Source organism: Rousettus aegyptiacus, unplaced genomic scaffold, assembly GCF_014176215.1.
Source record: "Rousettus aegyptiacus isolate mRouAeg1 unplaced genomic scaffold, mRouAeg1.p scaffold_m13_p_18, whole genome shotgun sequence".
NCBI lineage: Eukaryota > Metazoa > Chordata > Mammalia > Chiroptera > Pteropodidae > Rousettus > Rousettus aegyptiacus.
In genome coordinates, this window is record NW_023416293.1 from 12,431,881 (window position 1) to 12,445,143 (window position 13,263).

General features: G+C 55.3%; 1 protein-coding gene and 1 pseudogene across 1 annotated transcript in view; one reads left to right on the plus strand and one right to left on the minus strand.

Annotated features, from left to right (window-relative positions):
- Window positions 1-13,263, minus strand: part of DUSP10 (dual specificity phosphatase 10) — a 35,621-nt gene that overhangs the window by 10,121 nt on the left and 12,237 nt on the right. The window lies entirely within an intron of this gene.
- LOC118613502 lies at window positions 2,857-2,975 on the plus strand (annotated as a pseudogene).

Genomic DNA, 13,263 nt, shown 5'->3' on the forward strand with positions numbered 1-13,263 from the left:
AGAATCTATTCTGGGGTGGGGTGTGGGGGAGGGAGGGGCATGGGCTTTATCATTCAGACTTACTAGTATCGATCAGGAAATTGCAGACCGATTGGTAGTGACCGGTTTTAAAATTCCACTTCTGGGAAAGGCTGAAACTGTAATTGGGTTAGTATGAAGTTTTGGTTTGGCCATGTGGCTTAGCAAAAGTGAGTCTATTCTGGCCTGTTGTTTCTTTCTTTTTTTTTTTTTTCCTCTGTGTGTGTGTGTGTGTGTGTGTGTGTGTGTGTGTGTGTGTGTGTCGGGGGCGTATATATGTAAACTGGTATCGAAAAGTTACATATATTTAACTTGAAATACATATATACATTATTCTTCTATACCTCTAATTCCTCAATTAGTTGAGGTGTTCGGAATTTTTCTCAGGGTGACTATATAAAACCTTGGTTCCGATACTCGTATGTACACATGCGGCTTAACTCTGCCACTGAACTGCACTTTTAACAGTCACCGTCTCATATTTTCCTTCTTATGAATATTCAGATGAACAGCTTGGGCAGCACCTGGGCTCTGGGAGAACAGAAACAGCCTTATCTGGATCCCGCTGCACACAGGACGTAGCCGTGCGTCACGGGAAGATGGTGCTTTGTTGACATGTTTAATACCAATGAGAGCCCTGGGGCAGGTACCCCGAGACAGGTGAACAATCTCACTTTGGAAAGAATTTACAGAAATTAAAAGATGAAGATTTACCTAGTGATAAATCATCGGTGGAAATTATCTCAGTAATTCTCCTCACAAAGCTGTCTTCCCACAACTGGCTAAAGGTGACTCTTGTTCTTATATTTAATATTCATTAATCTAACCAAGCTGTATTTAGTAATATTCTGAAAGAAAAAAGTAAAATCCTGAAAAGTTTATACCAGAATCTCTTGGCTTTTGAGTTAACAATCAATTCCTTTCATTGGATTTCCTGCTGGACAAAAAATTGTAATTTAGACAAAGTGATGCTTACTCCAAATAGACATTGCTTGTATAAGCGTTGTAACTCAGGTATCTTACTTATTTTTGTTTCCCTCAAGTTATCTGTCATCTCTCCCAACTCAACAGTTTGGTAGATTATAAAATCTAGCATTCTGGAAAGAAGCTAATGTTTGACTATAATATAAACCAAGAGCTAAAAACAATAACTTTTGCTGCCTCCTAATCTTTTACAATTTGCAATGTGGTTTCAGCTAAGTTTTCGGTCCTACGTCCTTCTGCGATGACTTTCGATCACTAACACCTTTGGGGGCTCTTATTTCTCGTGTCTCAAAATATAGTGCTTCCCTCTTTGATGGATAAAATCTTTGTAATGCCCTCGAGAGAAGTAATTTTTTAAATCCCTGTCTAAATATTTACCTGCCCCCCCCCCCGCCCCACCCCCCAAAAAAGTGAGACGGGTCCAATGATTTAGAAACTGTGATATACAAAAATTGAACCTGAGCTTTAATCGTATGCCTTCCGAGAGGAGCTGACCCTGGCAGGCTTTAGTTCAAGGTTAGCAGACCCTCGCCCTGCCCACAGCATCCGGCCTCCCCTGCTCAGGAACTGCAGGCGATGACCAGAGAGTGAATGTCTTCACTCCAGAGCCGTGAAGAGGAGGGCTGAGGGCTACATTTCAGCCCAAGTAACTCGAAAGCTTTCCTGAGTCACCGGCATTCAGGATCCGGCGAGTTTAACTTGTGTGTATTTGAACAACACGGGCTGATTGCTCGAGAGGACCCTTCGCAAGTGTGTAAATACAGCCTGTTCCTTTAACTCTGTTACCTCATTTATTTACATTAGAACAGAAAGCACTACCAGAAGCAAAGCCGGGGACAGTCATGTAATTTTCCACAAAGACAACAATTACACAGCGTGGCCTTATTTTAACGAGCAGCTGACTTCTGTGCGAGCAGGATTCCAACTGGAAGGTCCCAGAGTTCTCGCAGCCAGCAGCCCCCTCGGGTTGCCCTGAAGAAGTCACTGTGACTTTACAGAAGGGCCCTTCGTCCCCACCGGCCACAGCCGGCTCGTGCCCCTCCCTTTCTCTCTCCCTTTCGGTCGCACGCGCCCTTCGGAGGGGGATCCTACACAGCGAGAAGGCGGCCGACCTTCGATAAGTTCATAGACCATCTTCAGACCTGTTTCTGAAGAGTCGGGGATGGGTTGGCAAGAGCGAGCAAGCCCCCCCCACACACACACACACGTGCGATGCGTCCTGTTAAGTGCAGAGACCCCCATCTCTGCGTCCCCCCGCCCCACTCTAAAAGGTATTCATTGGAACCACCGAGAAGGCGGGCAGTGGGTGTACCCGAGTCACCCCTCCACCAGAGACTTCCGGCTCCTTTGGGTGGGTCCAGGGGTCCCCTTCCCCCGACCCCACTGCCTGTCGGAAGGCCAGCCTGCGAAGCCTCATTTTCACTGAGGACTCATCCGCCTGGACGTAGAGTTTCACTCTAACAAACGTGCCAATGACAGGGAGGAAAAGTCACTTTTACATCCCGGACAAGGCTTTGGGATTCGACAGCACGAATGGCTTTTCCCTAAGAAACGTGCCTGCCAAAATACAGGCTGGACATGTGGAGGGAAAGAGGCCTGACAGAAGAACGGCCAAGTTCAAGGTCCCGGCTCCTGACGACGTGCAAGTTCAGATTTCCTGCTGGTTTCCCGAACCCTCGCCGTCTAAACTTCACCTGTGGTAGCTCAGACCGGCCGGCTCCCAAGGGGGAAGGCACATCACCCACACCCAACTCCAGCCTCTGGGTTTTCTTAAGAGACACACCAGTTACATTAACGTAGTTTTTCACTTCTAGAATCTCTCGTGTAAGAGCAAGGCCTTCCAAACATTTTGGAGTCTGCGGCCACGCCACCCCGAACAAGCCCGATCCCATCCGATCTCAGAAGCTAAGCAGGGTCGGGCCTGGTTAGTACTTGGATGGGAGACCACCTAGGAAGACCAGGTGCTGTAGATATAAAATAATAATAATAATAATAATAATAATAATAATAATAAGGGATTGTAAGCTGACAAGGTCCATGCAATCTGTGAGGTCAACCAAGGGTCGCCTCGCCTAAAAAATTTTTTACAGAAACACTTTGGGACGTTCCTTCCCTCCCCCCGGGTCAGGGCCCCGTAGAAGGAGCTGGACGGTAAACACAGAAAGTGATGAATACGGAGGTAATCACTACGATGAGGGCCGGGCGGTGGCCTCCATTCCCCGGGTGCCGTGGGAGGGGGCTGGTTGGATTGGGGTACAGGGGCGGCCCCCCTGAGGGGTGAGAAGGGACTGGCCGGCTCGGGGAAGGAGTGGAGGGCAGGGAGAACCTCACTCCGGAGGACCGCGACAGCTCGGACAGGCCTAACGTGCGGCGCGATGACTGGGCAGGGGAGACGGTGACCGGCGGAGTCACAGACGTCACGTCGGCCGAGGGCCTCAGACACGTTACGCAGCCGGGGTCTCATTCTAAGTTCAGTGGGAGGCTCCCGAGTGGTCGGGAGTCCATAAACAGTGGCGGATGCACGTTCGAAAGGAAAAGCGAGAGATAAACGGGGGGAAAGGTGGGCACACTTTACCTGTATCCCCAAACCTGGGGGAAACTCAGACCCTTTCTTCCCCAGAACGCAGTTCCGTAGCTGCTACGGACTAAACTGTGTCCCCCACAAAATTCGCACACTAAAGCCCTAACCCCGAGCCGCCTAGGCCCTAACCTGCCTTTGGAGACGGAGCCTCTGGAAGATAACGGGGTTGAGATGAGGTCGCGAGCGGGGGGCCCCCACGAGGAGATCCGTGCCCTTATGGGGAGATGCCAGTGAACCCGGAGTCTCTCTCTCCACCGCGCGAGGACACAGCGAGAAGGCGGCCGACCGCGAGCCAGGAAGAGGGGCCTCGTCGGAACGTGGCCACGCTGCCGCCCTGTCCCCTTGAGCCCAGACTGCTGGCCCGCAGAGCTGCGGGAGAGGAGGGCCCCTTGCTGCCTGAGCCGCCCAGTCCACGGCGCTGTGCTACGGCGGCCCGCACCGACGAATACAGCATCGATCTTCGCTTTCATTCTCATAAAAAATATGATTCTTCCTGTCAAAGAATCACACCGACACCTGCAGACCGACTGCGAACCTGGCCCCTGGGGGTCGGGCGACCCGAGCTGGTACCATATCTTAAAGTCAAAACAGGAATGGTCCACAGCCAGGATGGGGTGCTTCCTAAAGGAACAGCACAGAGATGAGACCATGGAGCCTTCTAGAACCTACCAGCCAGCTGCACGCACAGGGGGTGTGTATCTTCGGGACAGTTACCCCCTCCTGCGGATCAGCGTGGGCCACGCCCTCCACGCAGCGTATGTCTGGGCCGAAGAATATTTTCGCGGGAAGCTTTCTGTGTGTTTGGGAGGTCACGCTACACCACGTGAGGGCTCCGCCTTCTCTGTTCACCTAAAAGCTCAATACCGGCTAAGCCACCAACCTGATTAAGGGAGGTGAAAAAAAAAAAAAAATCCCTGCGATCACTCCGGCAGGCTGCAGAGGGGCAGACGTTGGCAGGAGAGCACTATCAAACACGACAAGCGAGACTTTCCCCAGGAGCTTAACCAGATGCGCCCCACGATCGTGCGAGTCCCTGCAGAGAGGGAGAACGGTCTTTGCTTTCCAGTGCAGACGCGCAGAGCGCTGCCCAGCAAACGGGCAGAGGGGAGCCCAGAGAAGCCGCTCATTAACCAGGCCCGCCCTGCAGAAGGGAAGCTGTCGCCTTACCCGTCCGCCTCCCCCGGGGCCGATAGTTATCTCAGACCCCAAATTAAACACGTCGCGACTTCACAGCGAAAGTATGCTTCCCAGTGGGATTTCAACAGAGTCCAATTAAACAAATCTCTAGACACATCAGGAGCAAGCCTCGAGGGAGAGCATATTTCTACTGTGAAACATCCCCAGTGGAAATCGCATTCGCAGAAGGTCATCTAGAAACATCCGTGGGGAGGGGAGGGGAGGGGAGGGGAGGGGGGCAGAGGCGGGAAGCAGGGCGAGGTGACACACCTTCCACTCCGCCCACCGCTGCAGTGCGCAACAGCGTCTGGCGGGAAATGCGGGAAATGCCGTGGACCTCGGCCTGCTCTGCGTGATGCGTCCGAAAGGACAGCTTTCACGCCGCGACGTTTAACCGCGGCCTGGCCATCGGAGGGCTGTGGCTTCGGGAATTCAGGAACCGGTAGGAGAAAGGATCGAGCGTCGACTTCGAAACTGGAATTGTTTTTACTGAACCAAGGCTTTCAGTTCACGAAACGCGTAGCGACAACTTCCTCGAGTCACTGCGTTGGATTCTATATTTGGCAAGACTGCTAAGCGAGGCCGGCATCACGGGGAGCAGGCGTGCGCTGCGTTTGTGCGAGGAGTCGCCCGGCTGGCCGCGCCAAGCCGTCGGGCCGCCCCACGTGCGACAGGCTTGGGCAGCTCCGCCCAAGGCCAGGTGAGGCCTCTGAGATGCACGAGGCTGCGCCTCGCCAACAGCGAGCATGTCCCCACCTTCTGGGGCGGCGGGGGAGCCAAGTAAAAGGCCACCACGCGTCTGAAGAGGCGGGCGACAGGGAGGGCCAGCCAGGCAACGGTCAGTTCAACCCGGGGCGTGCCGAGAGGGGAGATGGCCCGGGACGTGCCCACGTCCGACACCCCGGGCTCCTCGGCCGCACCCCTGGAGCCGTGCCTGGCACTGCACAGGGTGACAGAAGTCCCTGGCGGCGAGGACGGGGAAGGAAGCCCTTCTCTCGGCGCCGAAGCGACACTGGGCGCTCGCTCTGTGACCTCCGGTACCCCCCGTGTCGTACGGGGGATCTGGCTCACCCGTAAGTTCCTCCCAGGGCTCCAATGCGCACCGCTCTGCAGACCGGACAGACAGACAGCAGCAGGATCAGGCCCCGGGCGCGTGTGCCCCACGGAGCCCAAGGACGCCGAGCCGCCGCGTAGACAGACGTCTGTGAGGAGCCGAGCGGGGCGGCTCCAGGCAGCGGGGGCGGCCGCCTTTGCGCCCCACGGCACAAGGTCTGGGTGGTGTCGCCTCACATGTTTGTACCCGAGTTTCCTCCCTCGTGGGACGGAGCTGACCATAGTACCGACAAGCAACGACAGCGTCACTGGGACGACTTCGCGAGCTAATGTCGGCGGTCACTAATCGAAACGGGAAGTCGTCACCGTTGAGCAGTGAGTCCTTACTTAACACTGTCGATGGGTTCCGCAACTCTAAAATGACAGTCAATAAAACCAATTCTGTCGTAGGCTAATCGATAGAAACAAGAGCTGAGTTCCTAGGGCATCTCGTCCACGTTACAACGAAATGACATTGAACAGAACGACATTTTTCAAGGGCCTGCTGTGCCCGGCTTGCATAGTAGCTGCTCATTAAATACTTCTAGATCGAATGAGCCTTGGGACGAGACAGGAGAGGCCCAGTTAGTTCGAGAGCACCCATTACGTGCTTACAGCCTCTGCAGGTAAATCTAACGAGAGGAGGAGGGAGGGGCAAAGGGGCGTTCGAGGAAACGCGGCAAAGAAAACACCGAGGGCCACCTCCAACAACGCCGCCTGGCTGTGACTTCTGCAAGACGGTGCCAGGTGAATTCGGCATGAGGGCAAAGAAATCCCGGCAGTCGCCGGACTCGGAGGAGGGCTGACAAGGTTCATGAAGGAAAAGCACCCCGCCGGAGTGGCAGGCCTGACGTGTGACCAGCTGCCACGCCCAGGGAGGGCTGAGCTTCAAGACGACGCACACCCCGTGGCCCTAAACCCCTTCTCCCACCTCCACGTCTCCCCGGGGACTTTCCGGATAGGCGACGAGAGGTGCACACGGCAGGGGAAGCGGCCGGAAGCCAGGAAAGGACCTTCCCGGGAGCACTCAGCCTGGAGGACGTCGGGGATCGGCGGGAGGGGCCCCCGCCAACTCGACACACGTTCATTACTCCACGTGGCTGGGGGCAGGGCACAGACTGTGCGAAGCCCGACAAGGCCCGGCTGGGCCCTGTCCGAGCTAGACGGCTGGCTCGCTTGGACGTGCGGATGACGGAGAGGTGGCCAGACCGCCTGGGGCCGGTCTCTTCTGCCTCTTTTTTTTTTTTTTATCTAAAATCAGGAATCCTGGGCTTCTCTCATCTCTCCCACTAGCCATGAAACTTGGGGCAAGCCACTTAACCTTCAGGCTGTCTTAAAACATGGTCACGTCATAGAGCTTTCGCCGTCTCTGAAAACGGGGTGACATTATGGGTGCTCTCGAAAGACAGCCAAGGGGCCTCACGGCCTCCGGCCCTTGGCAGGCGCGATGCTCGGGGCACAGCGTGAGAGGAGAACGCCTAACGTTCTGTGCCTCTTCGGCTGGTTCTGAGAGACCCGCTCTCTCCCCCTCGTAGAAACCGGGCTCACGCTGGCCCCGTTGCCGCGGGCGGCAGGGAGGGCTGCCAGCGAGTCACCTGTCCCCGGCCCTAAAGCCGAGCAGCTCTGAAGAGCAGGGCCGGCCCCGGGCACGCAGAAACCAGGCCGCCTTGGGCGTTTCTAGAGGCTTCTGCCGTAGCTCCAGAACACTTCCTGCTTCACCCCCGGCGCTCACTGGTGAACGAGTCTCCCCTTCGCAACGACTACGGGGCTTCGGTTTGTCTCTCCTTAGGAGCGTGCCATCCAGGGCGGCCCCGGCGCGTCCCCTAGGAGCTGGTGACCTCAGAGCGCCTCCGAGGACAAGGGCCAGGCCTGAGCATGGACAGCAGGACGACAAGCAAGAGTCAGGGCAGGAGCGACCAAACCGCAAGGGAAAGCCAAGCACGCGGCGTCAGGGTGTGAGAATCCGAACAAAAGCCCCCAAAGAAGGGACGACAACGGCGAGTCGTAACGGGACACGCGGCGGCGACGCGAACTACCCGAAGAACCCCGCGAAACACGCCGCGCCCCTGTCGCCGGCCTCCTCCAGCCCCCCAGAAGCAGCTCGGGCCCAGCGTCACCGGTGCTCAGGGATCCGCTCGCGGAGAGGCGCCGGTGCGTCTCTACGCCACCGTCGCGCACGCGGGACTGTCTGAGAGGCCGGGCACTAGGGGACCCCAAGGGCTGCAGGCCGGAGGGTCCTGGGCGTGCTGCTGCTGGAGGGACCCGATCCCCAGGCCGAGCCAGGCGATCAAAAGCAGATGCTTGAAGACCGAGCGTTCTACGAGTCTAGAAGGTAGCTGGCCATTGTCCCCGGGACGTGGAATTAGAGGGACAAGCGAGTCAAGCTACTCAGTTTTCCCGATCGATCACTGGGCCCCTAAAGCGTCAATCCAGATGACAGGCGGTCTGTTCTTGTCACTGCTCCGCAGTTCTTAACACCGGTGACTCATGGTCGGCACCGTCCCCAGCGAGACTGCCGCAGGTCCGGGGGTGCCCAGCCGCCCACACCTCCGACAACGGGCTACAAATTCTAAGACTTCCGTGCCCCCTCAGTTTGGATAATTTACTAGAATGACTCAGAGACGTCAGGAGAGCACTATACTGAATACCACGATTTCATGATAAAGGGTACGAATCAGGACCAGCAGAAAGGAGAGGCGCATAGGTCAAGGCCTGGGAGGGGCTGGGACCCTCGAGCGGTCAGTGTGTTCACTCTCCAGGAAGCTTGACCGAGCCTGGGTGTCCAGGGTTTTCACTGAGGTTCCATCACAAAGGCGAGACGGGTTCGGCCGCTGACCAAGTGACCGAACGCAACCCCCAGCCCTACTTTCCTCCCGGGAGGAGATCAGGCTAAGACAACCCCCCCGCAACATGTTGTTGACCTTCGTGACAACCGCCCCCATCCCGAATCGTCTCATCAGCGTAAACGCGGGGTGATTAGAAGTCACCTCGCAGGAGCCAGGATACAAGCCAGACGCGTTCTCCGTCACGGGACAATTCCGCGGGGAAGCGTGGGGCAGCTGCGAGTCTGGCTCTCCGCTGCGCGACGTTAGGCGACGTACCTGACCCCTCCCAGCCCCTCCCAGCCCCTCCCGGCCCCTCCCGGCCCCTCCCGGCCCCTCCCGGCCCCTCCCAGCCCCTCCCAGCCCCTCCCAGCCCCTCCCAGCCTCTCCCAGCCTCGGTTTCCTCATCAAAAATGCGGGATCAATAACACTGTTATCCCTGCCCGCAGCTGAGCACCCTGCCATAGAAATGCAATGCCAGCTACTACGTAACAAAAAATTGTTTTCAAGGAACCGTATTTTACAAAGTAAAATGAAACTAATAACATATTTTACGTCATGGACGTGGACAATGGACCCATGGTTACCAGAGGGGAGGGGGGAGGGGGAAGGCAGACGGGGGGGGGGGGGGGACGTAAATCAATTCTCCAATTAAATAAATAAATAAATTTAAAAAAATAATACATAAAAAAATAAAACCATTAAAAAATAAACAATAAAAAAGTAATGTATTTTATGTGACTCAACATGTCCAAAATAGTATCACTTCAACAAAGGATCAATTAATAAAATATTTTGCCTTTTTAATTTATTTATTATTATTTATGCCTGCAACACCTGGTCTTTCTAGGCGGTCTCCCATCCAAGTACTGACCAGACCCGACCCTGCTTAGCTTCCAGGGTCAGACATCGGGCTCGTTCGGGGTGGCGTGGCCGCAGACCATGGGCCGTGGCCCCACTGGGGCGCGAACCTAGGACCTTCTGCCGTGCTCACCGCTACACCATGGAGCCACAACCGCACCTTCTTCTTCTTTTTTTTTTTCATACAAAGTCTTTGAGACCCGGGAGGCTTTTCACACATCGGCGCGCCTCAGCTCGGACCAGCCCCGTTCCGAGTGCCCCGCGGCCACCACACGGGACGGCGCAGACAGCGGGAGCATCTCGCGTGGCCCCGTCATGCTCGTTCCTACTCAGTGCCGCCTTCCGCCCCGCTTCACACGTGGGAGCCAAGACGAGTGCGCACGTGTGCACACGCCGAAGGGCGCCAGCACCTGCGGTCCAGGTGCGAGCCGCCCGCTGTCCGTCAAACAGCCAAACGGCCAAACGGCCAAACGGCCACTCCCCTCTCCGGGGAGAGACGCCTCCGCTCGGAGGGCTGGTCCAGCGCGCGCTCCGGCCTCCCCCAACACGCATCTCGTCCTGGCGAGATCAAGTGGCCATGAGCTACAGCTCGCAGTGGGGAAAGGCGCCCTCAGAGGACGGGGCGGACGGATGGGGACACCTCGGGGAGCCCTGAACGGCTGAGGCCTGGGAGGAAGGCAGTGTGGGGAGGGGGGGAGCCTTGGCTCACCAAGGCACGCGGAGCGGCCCCTCCTGGCCACCGCCAAAGTCACCGCACGGCCACCAGCTAAGGGTCCCGAGCCGAGCCGATGACCCTGCCCCCTACTCCCGGAAAAAGCTCTACACCACAATGTCTCGGCCCTAGAGACGATCGATTTCAAGGTGACCGCTTAGGCGGCTCCGTGGCATTTGACTGCCAGGCCCCAGAGCACACCCCGGGCTGAGACAGGGATTAACACGAAAGCGGGGTCTCTTCGAGGGCGCCCCCGGCCCCTTCAGCTTCTTCCCACTTACGCAAAGCGGAGCTGCCCCTCACCTTGGATTCATTCACCTCATTCATTCCACTGGGGGGCGGGGGGTTCCCAGCCACCCTCGAGGTAGCAAAGAAGGGGTTCGCCTAATCAGGGCAGACGGTGCGTTTTTCCATAACGCGCAAGATTAATAATAAATTCAATCCAATTCACATACTTTATCAAGGAAGACAAGCTAATTATCTGTCGGAGAATTAGCACCTATTTAAAGGGCATTTTACCTCAATTTAGCAAAAAGAGCTAATGGGAACAGTCTTTCCGTTCTGACGGGCGTTTTTGACTGCGTTCGTTGAATACTCCGGAGACGTCGGCGCTGCCCTAAAACCCCGAGGTTTAAAAAAGGTGGCGGTGGTGGGGGCGGGGGGCCACAAACGCCCGTCACACGGTGCCTGGCAGAGCGTCTTGCTCTTCCGTTGCGCGTGTAACGAGTGTAACGGCCGTTCAAAGCGGCTCGCCAGCCGCAGGAAGCCGGAGCGCCCCGCGCTCACGAAACGAGGCGCCGGCCCTGCCAAGTCCGTCGCGTCCGCGATGGGTCCTGCTCCTAAGCGCGCGCCCTGCTGCCCACCCCCGCCCACGAGCACGGCGTCCCGGGGCCGAGGACAGGGACGTCCCGGGGGCCGCGTGCCGCTCACGCGGTCGGAATGTGCGCGAGGCCCCGTGACCCAGGCCGCGGGCGTCCCTAACAGCCAGTCGACGGGAGGGGCAGTTGGCTTCTGCGTTCTGGAGAGAAAAGCAGGAATGAAAAAGTGAAAGAAAATTAGAGCGGGGGGGGGGGGGGCGGGGGAGGAATTTACTTGTTTAAGCCGAGGGTGCAGAAGATTCCACACAAGGGAATTCCTCAAGAGTTGCCTCTTTTAATATCAAAACTTTGGAAATTATTCTTGCTTGCTTAGTAGGCCAATCAGTGAAGTAAACTGTGATCCATCCAGAAAATAAGACATGTTATAACATTTAAAAAAAAAAAAAAACCCTGTGATGACTGTACAGGAAGCAAAAGTACGGGCACCCTAAAGTGAAAATGAATTTCAGTTTCTATATGAGAAATTCTGCAGAATATGCACATATATGGGTAACGAATGAAGAGAATACGTAAAAACGAAACGAGGCCAGTCAGGGGGATTTGTATATCGTCTGCTTTTTTTTTTCTGTCTAAAATTTTCCTAATATTCCAACAATGGGTATACAATTGAGTCTTTGCTAAGACTTAATTTTATAAGATTTCCTTACATAGAAATAGAATACAATTTTCCAGGATGGCACTGATTCAGTAAAAAGCCTGAGGCAGTTATCCATCTCCCACCCGGAAACACTGGGTTTTTCCAAATCTTCAGACGGACGATCTGTCAAGCATCAACGCGTTTCTGCTTACATTTCACCAGCAGCAACGTCGACTCATTTTACCAAAACTATTTCACTCACGTATCCCTTGGATACAAGCAGATAATGATGAATTATTATTTTAGACATTCGATGTTATACTCGTGATCGATTTTCAATACACGTTAGCTATTATGTGTCTGGCATTGCTTAAAGCACTTGTACCTAGATTTTTCTAATTCAATCCTCAAGTTAATCCCGCAGGAAAAGTATCTCCGCCCTCCCCGTTTCACGGATGAGAAAACTGAGGTGCGCGAAATTCAACTTGCTCAAGTTTATGCCGCTCTTAAGTGATGAAGTCAGAATTCACACTCAAGCCGTCCGGCCCTAGCCTCCGTGATGTGAACCTCCGTGCCCCGTCCGCTGGAGAAATACAAACACGAAGCCGCAGACCGGTGTGTGGAGAAGCCACCTAACAAGCTCACTACAAAGGGCAAGGGAGGGAACACAGGGAGAGACCGGGCCGACCCTGCGACCCGCAGAATTGCGTGTTTAATGACCACGCAGGTACGAACCACAAGACTGCACTCCCGCTGGGTGGTGGTGGTGGTTATGACCGGTTTAGAGTCAGGAAACATGGACCCTGCGCCTGCTGCCAGCTGTTTACATGCGCTCGGCCGAGTGATCGGTCTCTCTATCCGTACAATGGGACAGTTGGGAAAAAGCTCAGTAATTCTGTCTGGACAGAAGCTCCTCCCAACACAGGCTTCCAAGGGTCCCTTCTGCTCGCCTCCAAGGGCGGCAGCTCTTCCTGTTCAGGGCCTGTCCCTGCCACACTCCCACAGCCCCTGGGCTGTATTTGGCTTAAATGATAGAAGGAAGAAGAAAGATAAGGAAGGAGAGGAAAACCCAAGAAAAACACAGCAACAACAATAAATAGGATCATTTCAACCCGATCAGATCTCTGTACACTTATCCCAGAGAATTAACTTCCCCAAAGAGTAATGATAACCTACTGGAGATTCTTTCTTCACACACTTCGGGGGTGGGGGGCGGAAATCTATAGTAAATTAATTATCCGTACTAACAGAATGGATAATAAGTACAAGACACAAATGGCCAAGTGCCTTGGGGTATGAGCGCCTTTGGGAGGCAGTTACACATAGTCCTTCTTGCGCATCGTGGACTCGGCACCTGTCTTTCCTCTCACTCGTCTGCTTCCCACTCCCGCACATCCATGTGTGCGGGAGAAGGCCGCATCCCCCTCGAACGCACGGCTGCCGCGAGAACGCATTCCCGGGGTCTCCGCGCTGTGGAGCAGCGCCGCCCCCAGGCTCCGCCAGCCACGACGAGCTGAGCGACCCTGGACGCGTGCCCGGACCTCTCCGAGCCTCGGTCGCTC